Raw genomic sequence first — 8,559 nt, forward strand, 5'->3', positions numbered from 1 at the left:
AAACAAGAATGAAAGTAAAATTACTATCTAAAAAAATAATCAGAAAGCAGAAAAGCTAGAATTGTGACATTAAATGTCCTTTTTCTATCAAAAAAGAGATCTCTAATCATCGTATTGGTGAAGTAAAACACTAATTTTAAGCCGATTGCCTCGGATAATTTCAGACGCGAGAAAAACCAGTTTAAACCGAATTGCAGAGTTTTTCTGCAATATTTGACTACGCTCTAAAATTAGCCTTAAGCCATTTTTAATTAAACCAAATTTTAGATATACGCAGAGATTTCCTGACATTTCGCAAGATTTCACAATATTTCACATTCTATGCAAACTAATATAAGCCCTGATGTTACTTTTCACAATTCTTTTTTGTCGACGTTTTGAACATGTAACTAGCAGAGTCTATAATAAAAAAAGCTGCGTTTTTTCTCATAACCCATCAGAAATGAAATTATTTTTCAACCCTCTCAGCCCAATAACAAGAAAATATGCCCCCACTTTAGAAGGTTTTTTCGAGTAGTAGTTTAATAGTTTGCAGGATCTGTAACAGAAGAAAGAGAAAATAACTTTAACAAAACTTTGATTTTTCATAGTCTCTGTCTGCAGCGATTCCATCTGAGTTTTTGTTTCTTCGTTGAATGAGTCATAAAATTTTGAAGTCTTCGTTTTTTGAACTCCATGTGATGACTTGCAGACCGGTATGGGGGGAGAGGAAACTGGTCCCTGGATCCGCTTGACTCCCCAATGTCTTGACTGCAAATCCAGTATTGCTCTCGACATATTACATTGTACTTGAACCATTTGAATGTCAAAAAATCCTCCGGGTTATCGAAAGGAATGTTCACGCTCAATCTTGGATCGTCCAGACCTATAATATGTTTCCAGTTTGCCTACTTCTACTCAAAACTTTTACAAAAGTTCGCTGAACTCATTTTGTCGATTGTGTTTCATTAGTCGGAATGAACAATGCAATATATTTGTGTGCCATCAACAAGGCAACTCCGATAATAACTTCATTTCAGTTCGGTTGTGTCATATATTTTTTTTCTATGTAACATAAAATTATTGCCGAACATATGCAATTTTTTCTAAAATTCATGCAATTTATTGTTCCGAATTTCAAAAAAATGTGTAAATATTTATACCGCCTGTTGCCGGGAGCATAAACAGTAAAAAGTTCCATTGTGGACAATTTTCGTTAAATCTTAAGACTATCTGGGGTTTAAAGATTGCCAATATAGCCATTTGTAATACCTAACGCGCGATTTAATTCAATTTATCAAAGCGTAAACGGGAATTTATTTTTTCGACTTTAGTCGAAAAAAAAAAGAATTTTTTTTAAAATTGTATACTGTAGGAAAAAAAAACAGGAATAGGAGTTTAAGTTTAAAAAAATTCATAAATTCTTAGGGATGTAAAACAATCCCAATTTGGTCAAGTTCAAATATTTGACTCGTGATTTATTTCATGCCTTTAACGTGTAAGCGAAGGTTTTTTGTTGAAAGTGCAGAATACTCATGTTTCTTTCCGGGGTTGTTTCTCTATTCAGTCAATTTTCGACTTTGTAGCTGAAATTTTTCACGGAAACTTTTTCGACGAAAACTGAGTTGGGTCAAGTCATTTGGTCTGATTATAAGGATAGGATGCGCTAAAACTCCATTTGTGAAGAAAAAAATTCAAAAAAAGGAATCGAGGCAGGAAGTTAATCTATTTAAAATTTTGCTAAATGCACAAAATGTCCATTTGCACTTTACATAGCGCCAAGAGGAATAGTTAGCAAAATCGCGATAATAAAAAAAGAAAATTTAGCTTTTTTGTGCAATCGATCAGTTTTTTGATGTAAGAAATACACCATAGAACTCAAATGGCAGTCAAAATTTTCTGGTCTTTGCTGTGATACGAGCAGTTTTGTATAGTTTATTCATGAATCGAAGTACGCTGAACAAAGATATCGACTCATACAAGCCTCAGCAAACTTTCGCTAGACCAAAATAGATAATTACACAAGACTGTTCGTATATCAGACAAATCCTGGAAGTTCCGATTGCAACCTACCGTCGATCACATGTTTTTTGGATTAAAAAAACTGAAAAAATGTTGAAAAAATATAAAGTTTTTAGGTACTTTTATGAATTTTTGTTTCTTTATTCTATCCGTCACTTTACCCCCCCCCCCCCCCCCCCCTCACCCAAGTCTGCTACCTGTCCTGTTACTTATACTTTGAGAGGAGTATCTCATTTCTCAGTTCAAGTCAGCGGTTCATAAAACTTAGCAATAATTTTCGTTCTTTTCAATTCATTGATTTTCCAATTTTATCTCGAGAAAAAACTGAATTAACTAACTTACATCAACAATAAACTTTTTATGGGAAACAATGCACAAACTTATTTTTCTTACACTGGTAGCAAGCTGTAAAAGCTAAATCCCAAAAATGGTGATTATTTTTTAAATTGTGTGATAAACGGAGAAACCATCGAACTTAAAAATTTTGTAGGAAACTGAAAGAGAATAAAAATTGTAACTTAGGTGATCAGTTGAAGCTCATTAAAAGGGTTCAGAAGCGATTCTATTTTTATAGATATTTTTTTTAAAATTAGTTGAGTTTAACCAATTGTCAAGATATGTCAACCAAGAAAAATTCTCGTGGTAATAATCATTACTATGCCTAACTGCGATGCTTTATTTATGGAAAAAGTTCTTGGTGAAAAGTTACTGAGCATGAGTACACATAACGAAAATGACAGTTATCCTCAATGAATTACCTTCTTTTTATGCACATTTTCCTACTGATAACAACTATAAATACCACCATTTTTTTATCAACAAAATTGATCTCTATAAAGTCTTCATCGAAAATATCTTGCCTTGCATCGATTCACAACAGCGGTGTACAGATTGGAAATTTGAAGTGATTAACCACAATAACTCTATCGATTTTTCAAAACTTGAAGAGGCAATTGCTTGCCTGATTGCTTTCCTTGAGAGAGCATGCTCAGAGATGAAAGTCGACAAGGCTGCAGTTAGAACCAATCTCGCAGACCTTCAACGGACGAATTGTCTGTGGAGTCAACGTGGAGTGCAAGCCATTTTGAAGTCGAGGAGTCTTGTTTTGCCGAAACGTCGGCAACAAGACGTTCAGTGAGATCCACATTGTGTCACGAGACTACTGCAAATTAAGAGAAAAAATAGTCGTTGCTGAACAAGCCGAGCTCCTATCGACAGTTCAGAATCAAGGAGAGTCTGGCTGTGATTTTCTCGGAAGACTTTTGTAAGTTTTCTGAACTTAATAACACCGCTGTTGCGGAAGACGAGATGATACGATTGAAGTTCATCTCAGGACTAAGATCAATAGACTCCAAACTCAAGTTAATTGAGGCAAGTACAAATAAAAGAGACTTAAGTCTGACTGATATAAAAAACAGTATTACATCTTAGCGGTCAAGCTCATCATTTTGCTGGGACCTCCGAGATTAAAATTAAAGGAAAAATTGCATACAATTCTATGTTAACCATCAGAAAAACAGTAACTGATCATGAAGTAAACAATGGAAATAAATCGGAATGTCCAAACTGCGGAGGAGAAACGCACGGGGATATGTCTTGTTTTTCATTTTGTAAGAAAAGTAACTAATGGCGGTAAGATAGGACACTTTGCAAAAAAGTTACAAAGTAATTTAAGCAACAACAACAAAGGTAACATTAGATTAAATGAGAGAGTGAGACATCATGCTAACGGGGGTTCGTTCCCAGAGGAGGAATTGGAAAGATCTGAGAATGACACTAAACTAGAAGTGTTTTTTATTGCATCACGTCTCGTCGGCATGACCGCCGCATCGGAAAATAGTGTCGTCATTGATGAAACTGTGATGAAAGTGCAAGTGAACACAGGTGCTGATTCACCAGTGATATCGTCGAGCATCTGGTAGAAGCATGCAAGACTTATTCTAGATGGAAACGCTCTGACTCTAGAAGCATACAAGGGATACCAACTCTACTTCAAAGGAATTTTTGACCTGACATGAAATGGTTGAATCTATTCAAAGCTAGCCCGGGCAGGTGTTCGATCGGATTTGGTCTCCTTGGACGCGATCTCTAGCCAAGCCAGTACCTGATACATGGTCTCTCCGAGCATTGCCGACAGTCAAACGATACAAGGCTCATGTTGAACTGAAACCTGAAGACCAACTACCAGCCTGTGAAGTTCAGAAGAGATACCAGTTTATCACCAGTCGTGTAGCACAGAAGAAAATGGTGACCTCATACTTTGTGCCGACTAAAAAGTTCACCTCAACGGCGTAGTAAGGGTCAAAGACTACCCATTACTCGACATGAAGACAATTTTCCATTATTTGTCTGGAGCCCAGTTCTTCGAAAAAGCTGACTTCTCAGACACTTACCATCAAATCGAACTTGATGATGAAGCAAAAGAAGAGTGTGCGATCAATGCCCAATATGTATCTTGTTTCAATGTATAATTTTCTCACTGCTAACAGCAATAGTTTTTTTACACATTGGTGTCAATTTTTTCTGCATGTTGTGATAAAAAAATGATAAAGAAAAATTATAATTTAGGCATATTTGAATCTCATAGTAAAAAAGGTCAGTTGAAAAACTTTTTTGCAGGAAAAATACCAGAAAAACTAAAAAAAACTTCATGTTTTTATTTCATGTTTCCTTTTCATGTTTTTCATTCCCAAAAATGAAATAAAATTTCATAAAACTATCTTTACTTGAATAAAGTCAAGTTTACGCGGCTGAAATTAAGCTCAAATAGGCTCCTATAAGCAGATACGGTCACCTTATTAGCTCGAAACTAGACCAAAAGTCAAAAACTTCCAACCAAATCTTCTCGACAATGTACAAAAAAATTCAAAATTGCGGAAAGTAGCTCGAATCACGACTAGAAGTGCTTTTATATGATATATCACTCAATCCAGTCCGATCATTTTTTGTGGTACCTGATTTTGCGTGGAAAAGAAAAAGCAGAAAAACTAAAACACACCCGAATACAAAGTTCCTCCCCATTTTCAATGGTCTGAACAACAAGACCAAAATTGAAACATTGACACTTTTGTTGTCTTTAATAGCTCCCTGTTCGTTCCTTCTGCGCAATGAGCTTTGAATAGTGGTCGGTTTAGATACTCTGGTATAGACGCTGATTAATTCAAAATTAAGCTCTAAGATAGAAATATTGTTTGGCTGGAAAACCCATGTTTCTTATTAAATCTATAATCTACTCATAACATTTTTCATAAGAAATTTTTGTTCCAACTTTTGTAACAAAAGTAACGGAATATTTGTGCTCGGGTGGGTTTTTTTCTTCAGACAAAATTCGACTTTTTAACTAACCATTTTTGACTGAATTTTGACATTCAATGAGTATTGTTGTCCTGAGCTTAAGTTTGAAAAAAAAACATTTCTTTTTTTGATTATTTTTGTAAAGTTATGGGGGTTTGAAGATTGCCATTTCGGCAAATTTGGGACGATTAACGCGCGATATTAACGCGTAAGCGGAAAACCAATCTGTCCTAGAAATCGTTCCAAATTGGATGAGAGAAGCTTATTTGCCATAATCGACTTTTTACTAGGAGCGAAACTTATCACTTTGTACTTTATATGGCGTGTGGGGGGATTAGTTTGGCAAAAATCTCAAATTTAAAAAGATATATATTTTATTTACTTACATTTAATTTTTCATGTTTTTACTGCTTCATAGACCTTAAAAGGCAGTCGGAACATTCAGGGCCTCGCCCTGATACGAGCAGTCTTGTTATCTTTAAGATGGTATTAAATTCCTCGGCATGATCAGATTTTGGCCATCAATATTGCACCAGATGTGCTAAATAGAGCTAGCTAGTTTGAACTTTAAAAGTAAAGGTGGTGGGGGGGGAGAGAAGAGTGTAAAGGTGGGGGAGGGGGTGCAATTCGGAAAAGAGTGACCTAAAACGTATGGGAAGCCGTTCAAGGGAACTCTACTGATATAAGGGTGAGGCTCTCTCTGTAGAAAACCAGATCCAAACCCAACTTTAGTGATGACGTTCACTCTGCACCGAGGGAGGAAGAAAGCTCGGATTAAGTTGAGTTCTTTGCCTGGATAAGACCGATTTCATTTTTGGCACAATTTTTGATCACAATTCTAAAACAATTTTTTTTCGCTAAGTTTTTGGTCTGGGGTACTTTTATTACTATTTTTATGCATTTTCCCAATAATTCTCGCAGCTAAAAGTAAAAAACTATATACACCTCAAGTAATAAAAAATTTTCAATCATTTACGGTGGAGTTATAATTTAATTAACTGGAATTCACAATTTAGCAAAACTCAAATCCTTGTTGAATAGGAATATAATTGACCAAAAATGTATACGAAAAGTTGGACAGTTATGTTTCTAATAACTACTTCAAATAACCGTTTTTTTACACGGAGTAATGACTAGGCTATTTTTCTGCCGTTTCATTTTGATAATTTTCATCAAATTTTCTGAAATGAAATGGATCTAATTTGTATGCCTGTTGTATGCGAGTAGTCTGTTAGCCTTGAAATATAATCTGGGAGTGTAAACATCATTCTGGCGTAGCCATGTTGTCTATAGTAGTCGCATTGTCCCGAACAGCACCCGTCCCGTCCGTAGAAAAAGTTGTGCCTTCGATACATCGCTTGAAAATCCTAAAAATCACTCTAAATAAAGGCGGAGCCCAATTTAAACAAACACTTGAATTCCCAATGTTATTCCATGTTCTGAAAATAAGATTGAAAAAGAATATGGGATTTTTAACAATTTTTTCCCTGTTATACATCGTATCCAGACATGTCGTTGCAATTTTTATATATTTTATTGTTCCGACTTTCCATACGAAAGTAAAGGACTATTTGAGCTCGGGATGGGTTTTTTTTCTTCAGACAAATTTCGAATTTTTAACTAGCCATTTTTGACAAAAATCTTTTTTTATCATTCAAAAAGTATTGTTGTTTTGAGCTTAAATTTGAAAAGATTTTTCACCTGTGATCATTGTTCGTAAAGTTATGGGGGTTTGCCATTTTGGCCAATTTGGGACAATTAACGCGCTATATTTTTCGAGCTAATTAACCCGTCAAGAAATCGTTCCAAACTGGTCGAAAATAGCTTATTTGCCACAATTGATTTGTTGCAAGGAGCAAAATATAATCTTATGTAGTTTATATGGCGTAGGGGGATAATTTTCATTGAAAAAAATTCAAATTAAAAAAAAATGTTTCATCTTTTTTATTACATTTAATTTGTTAATGATATTTATGTTATTACTGCTCTATAAACGTTAAAAGGCAGTCGGAACATTCGAGCAGTCTTGTAATTTTTTGTATTGCACCCGCACCGGAGTTCCATGGATAATAATAGATAAAATTGGAAAATTGTTGTCTGATATGTTGTCATTAAAATCCATTATTGTAGCAAATTAAGACCACGAAATCGATTATATTGTCATTATTATAAATTATTTTTGTAAAACACAATCCATTAAAATCCATTTCAATGAATTATAAACCATTCAAAACCCATTATAATAGATTATAATCCAGTTAAAATCCATTGTAGTTGATTATCACGGATTATTATTTTATACATTTTTTTTGCAAAATCATTTGCCAAACTTGCAACAATTCTCTGTAACTCACGGCCTACTCGCAATCTAAACCTAATCGAATTAACCCCCTCCCCACTTTGCCCTAATCCGCGTTTGCCCAAACCCCCCTCCCTTTCCCCTACGTTTATCCCTACGCCCACCCCCATGTTTTTTGTTTACCATTTTCAACGGGGACGTGGGAGGGAGTATATTCAATTGTTCAGGTTACCCTCCCGCCCACATTTTTTACACCCCCCACGTTCAATAAACGGGGAAGGGGGTAAAACTAAGATGGGGGGTTAATTTGAGGAGGGATACACTGTGGGCGGGGGGGGGCTTGGTAGGGTAAACTGCTGGGGGGGGGGGGGGTAACTGTGGGGGGGGGGGGGGTTGTAAAAAATCATAAAACCCTTACCCAAACTACCGATAAAGAACCCTCCATAAAGGGGGGAATGGCGGTTGTGCTAAACGGGGTATACAAGACAAAAATATAAAAATTGAAAAGTGCAACATTTTATGATATGAAACCTAACAAAGCAACTGCACTAAACAGGAAATGCGATAACTTTGAAAAAAACTTGTAAATTTCATGACTAACCTCTCGAAAAAATCCATTATAATTGATTATAACCGATTATAAGCGATTATATTGGCATAAAAGATATACGAAACATAATTCATTTTTAATGGATCATAACCGATTATAAGCGATTATTTTGGCATAAAAAATATACGAAACATAATCCTTTTTTAATTGATTATAACCGATTATAATGGATTATATTGATATAAAAAATAATGGATTTTAATCCAAATGTAATCGATTATAATCGATTATTATCGAAATTTATTGAGACAGACCACAAAAATTCAATACAATCGATTATTATCCATGGGACCGGTGCGGGTACATCCAAGTAATTGATGTAATGTTTTGTGTTGGGCCTTGAAAGCCAAAGTAA

The 8,559-nt window shown here is 35.1% G+C and overlaps 1 long non-coding RNA gene across 1 annotated transcript; it reads right to left on the reverse strand.

Annotated features, from left to right (window-relative positions):
• Positions 1 to 475: 475 nt before the first annotated feature.
• Positions 476 to 6,638, reverse strand: LOC134856459 (uncharacterized). Its single transcript, XR_010164815.1, has 3 exons — positions 6,506 to 6,638; positions 5,938 to 6,087; positions 476 to 865 (listed from the first exon to the last, which is right to left on the reverse strand). It is a non-coding gene; the product is annotated as an uncharacterized LOC134856459 (long non-coding RNA).
• Positions 6,639 to 8,559: the final 1,921 nt, after the last annotated feature.

Source organism: Symsagittifera roscoffensis, unplaced genomic scaffold (assembly GCF_963678635.1).
Source record: "Symsagittifera roscoffensis unplaced genomic scaffold, txSymRosc1.1 SCAFFOLD_512, whole genome shotgun sequence".
Taxonomy (NCBI): Eukaryota; Metazoa; Xenacoelomorpha; order Acoela; family Convolutidae; genus Symsagittifera; species Symsagittifera roscoffensis.